Here is a 4,852-nt window from a genome sequence, read left to right as displayed (position 1 = left end):
CACTAACAGGTGTCTGCTTTTTGTCTGTATATTGAATGTGGTTATGTACTTTCACTCAGGTGAAAACATCTCCTGTAAACAAGCTCTATGAATAAGTGTGTATGCCAGTGACAGCAAAATTCATTGTTAAATTGAGAACGAAGAGCCAACACTTTGAACTGAGTTGAGATAATTAGCCTCAGTACCAGGGCAAGTCATGGACAAAGTTCAACAATGCTGCCTCTTTTTTACTTGCTAAATTATGCAGAATAACTACACATCTGTAGCACTTTATAGCTTAGCTTCCCAAAGCAAATCCTGCATAAAGGGGTAATTCTCACTGGAATCACTGGAAACTAGTGCCACTGCTATACCAAGTACCTTAAACAAACTAATGTCAAAAAATACAGAAATATCCCTTTAGCTTTGTCTAAGTATCCCTGCTTGCAGAGAAATGTCGTGTAATGTGTGGGAACAGTGTAATTTCAGTTGCAGATTGTCTCCAAGTTTATCTTTGGGGCAGGGAGGTTTTTTTCTCTTGTAGACCGTTTGGAGCTTTGGTTTCCTGATGTTTCCTTTTTGTGTTCGTGACCTCCTGTCAGTGAAATTCCCTGTTTGCTTCCTCTCCCGCCACTCCCTTCTCTAGGAAACACACTTCCTTCCACACTTTCCTTCAGACATCCTCCTTTCACATGTTCTGACACCATTATCAGACTTATTTTAACTGACTGGCATTTCATGTTTACTTTGTTTTTCCAATGGGAAAGAAAACACTCTACACAAATAATCATTAGAATGAGTTTTTAAGGTACTTGACTATTTTTCTTACAACTACAAGTCAAGACAAATGTCTATAAAGAAATGTCAAATAAAATAAGCTAAATTATGTGACTGCATAAATATTTACCCCCTTAAAAGTGACTGACCTAATTCAATAGAGGTCTAGTTAATCAGTATTCCTGACTACCATTACACCATGAAGACAAAAAAAACATTCCAAACAACTCAGAGAAAAGTTTATCAAAAAGTGTAAGTCAGTCAATGGATACCAAAACATTTCAAAGCATTGAACATTCCCCAGAATTCAGTTCAAGCAATCATCAAGATGGAAGGAATATGGAACGTGTAAATCTGCATAGATCAGGCCGTCCTCACAAACTGAGTGGCCATGCAAGAAGGAGAGTAGTGAGAGAGGCCACAAAGATGCCTATGACTACTCTGAAGGAGTAACAAGCTTCATTAGCTGAGATGGGAGAGACTCTGCATACAACAGCAGTTGCCTGGGTTCTTCACCAGTCAGCGCTGTATGTTAGAGTGGCAACGAGGAAGCCACTGCTGGGGAAAACTCATATTGAATCTCAACTAGAGTTTGCCAAAGGCGTGTGGGAGACTCCATGGTCAAGTGGAAGAACGTTCTTTGGCCTTATGAGACCAAAATGGTGCTTTTTTTGCCATCAGACAAGAAACATAGTTTGGGGAACACCAAACACTGCACATCACCACAAACACATCCCCACTGTAGCACGGTGGTGGCAGCATCATGCTGTGGGGGTGCTTCTTGACAGCCGACTTAGGAAGGCTTGTAAAGGTAGAAGGTTGAATGAACATGGAAAAATACAGAAAAATCCTTGAGGACAATCTTAAGAGCTGTGGCTTGGGATAACATTTCTTTTCCAGTAAGACAATGATCCAAAACATACAGCGAAAGCCACACAGAATTGTTTTCACGATTAACAAGGTGAATATTCTGGAGTGACTGAGTCAGAGCCCAGTCCTCAATCTAATAGAGGATTTAAGGCTGGAAAAGGGCTGTTCCCGCCCAAACCCCACACAACCTGGCAGAGCTTGAGCAGTTTTGCAAAGAAGAATGGAGTAAAATTACAGTGTCTACATGTGCAAGCCTGATTGAGATCTATCAACAGACTCAGTGCTGTGATTGTGTCTACTGAATTCTGACTTGAAGGGGGGCAAATATTTATACTGTCATTTATCTTACATGACTTTTTTTTTCACTTTTTTTTGTCAAAAAGCTAGATTATATTTACCATGATTGATTAAAAAAAAATAATGCTTTTCTGTCACCCTTTTTGGGTTGCCATGTTTTGCACACATACTTCGAATATTGCATATTGTAGCATATTGCACTATACCCATTACAAACAGCTCTCATGGACTGATGAACAGTCTCTGCAGCACTATACAGACATCAGGTTTAATAAGTTGTGGTTAACTTCTCTCTTTTGTGTTGATAGATTTCTTATGGTTCTTCCAGAGCTTTTGTATCTATTTGGTTTATAAGTGGCAGTGTCCTCCTTTTAAGAATTGCACCAGTAGATGTGAGACTTGGTGCGCAGTATCCTTTCCTCCTGGAGTCCACATAAGATGAGAAACTTTTCAGGGTAGAAACCTTCCTGTCTGTTTCCAGCAGCTCATTTCTGACACTTCCTACAGAACAATGACTACGTGTCACCCAGTACTCTGGTTATGTGGCTGCTTTTGTCCCAGTGTTGAGCTGTGAATGCTTGACAAACAAACCTCATTTGTTCCCTGAGGAACCACATGCACGCTCCTCCACCCTTAAACTCCTGCAGCAGCTGTTTGTGTGAGTTTTTGGAAGTACATGCATATGCGTATCCATGCACATGTGACGGCTGAAATTAGACCCCACCGCAGAGAGCAGAGCAGGTAACCCCACTCCCAGACTGCAACAGAAGGCTTTTGTGGTTGCTTCCCCACCCCTCCTCTGTAAACCCCCCTCTCATTCCCGGTATCAAAGAGCGGCTGAACTCACAGGCCGCTCTGCTGACAATCAGCCCATTTCAATGCAGGGTCGCAGTTTCCAGGGGAGGGGGCAGACAGGGTCAGAAAGAAGGAGTTTGCTTTAGTAACTGATCACGTTTCCATTTTCTCTCCCCCTGCTGATCCTTGCTTTTCATGTAAATCAGACCTCTGAAGTTTTTGGGTGCGGTTATGGAGCATGTACAGATGTGGCATGACCTTACACAGCTCTCATTGTTAGTTTAACTAATTCTTACCTTTCCTTCACACTTGTAGATTTGTTTGAAACCCCCCACTCCCTGTCGACACTTTGGAAATCACTCTTTTCCACTAACACCCTCTGTTCTATGTGCATGTCAAAAGTTCACAGTCGTAGTTTTCATGACAAAAGCAGCTCATACAGAGCCGACACAGTCCCCTTTTCAAAAGCTGTCAGGAGTCAGTGTTTGTCAGCTCTCCGCATTGTTTCCGGACAATTCTGCCTCTGATGGTGACACGATAAGACAAAAATAGAGGTCTCAGCAAAAAAACAGCCAAACAGAAGCACACGTGATAGAATTGTCTCACTTTATTGTGACAAAAATTATAATAAAGCTTTAGAAATCAAATTGATCTTCATTTTGAAGCTTTTTCATACATACACTTTTGAAAAAGTCCAGATAATTTCAGGATAGACTGCATTTAAAACCATCCTGACTTGCCGTTTTATATATTTCACATTTGCACCTCACAGCGGGAGATTTCATGTTGACTGTCCAGCGGGACAGTGGCAGGGCATGACTATCTACAGTCTTGAGCCACGCATGTGCCAATCTTGAGCATGTCAGCTCAAGATTGGCGCATGCATGGAACAACATTTTGTTTTGTCGCTCTGATTGGCCCATCATGAATGTGACAGGCAGAACGCTCTTCCAGTTACCTTTCAAGAATATTTTGAAAAGTTCTGCCCTAGCCAAACGTTTTCTATGGGACTTTTCCCAGATTAATGTGAAATATATCCAGGCAATGAATATATAAAATAGCCTATCTGGCTTCCAAACTAGATTCTAGTGTAGACTTGGGGAAGATGTATCATTATTTAATGGACTACAGGCTTGTTTATGCTCCTTATTTAACACATGCCAATATGGATGGAGCATTCTGTCTGTGCCCTGCATTCATTTTTATCCATATGTTTTTTCATGTCTCTGAAAGTTTAAAGATACAGACCAAACATTGCAACACCACGAATAATCATGGAAGTGGTGAAGAGCAGATAAGCCAAAAGCTCAAGCCAGATGAAGAGAAGAAGAAATTTTTTGTGAGTTGTTAGAAACAACAAGCATACAGAACTGTACAGAACTTTTAGGCATGTTTGGGCCAAAAAGTGAGGCCGGAAGAAGGCAGGTAACGGCGCATGAACGCACCTTAGGGCACCATCAGGCAGGGGGGAGGAAAGACAAAACCCTAGTAGTGCTCTGGATGTCCTTGCATATTACCAGGGGGCATGTGAAAATAGTTTGCTGAAAAAATATCAGTGTCCACACCTTTATGGTAAGCATGCCCCTGGGTATCTTCCAGGTGGGAAGTAGGGTTGCAACCGCCTGCACTGTCCAGCATATCACCTGGCACACCAGATGTATTTGTTTCACACATACATTTGGTAAACCACTCATTGACAGAGTTTTGGAAAGACAGAGGCTTTGAAAAAAAAAACTCAGAGGGTGATTTGATGAACGTTTTGTCCGACACATCTTTATGGGCCAATCGGAGCAACAAAACACGTGATGTCGTAGTCCCAAACCGAGGTGCACTGCTACCGAAAGAAAATTCCATAGAGAGCTGCATAACGTGAAACGTGGCGATTTTAGACATGTCAGTACACAACTTTTGTCTTTGAAAAGAAAACCACTCACTGCTGTTCTTTGTTTTTCTTTTATTGAAGAAATGTCGCCAAGTTCTGATTAAAACTTATGCTTTAGTAGCATCCATGCTAATGTTTTCCGCCAGAACTGCACCGGCCTCTTGTTGCTGCATACATCACGACTCTGATGCACCTGAAAGTACTGCCCCTCGACCCGGATTGGTCCTGTCACTTTCTAACCAGGCCCAAATG

This window comes from Cheilinus undulatus, linkage group 6 (genome assembly GCF_018320785.1).
Source record: "Cheilinus undulatus linkage group 6, ASM1832078v1, whole genome shotgun sequence".
NCBI classification, from domain to species: domain Eukaryota; kingdom Metazoa; phylum Chordata; class Actinopteri; order Labriformes; family Labridae; genus Cheilinus; species Cheilinus undulatus.
Note: the sequence above shows the minus strand (reverse complement) of the source record.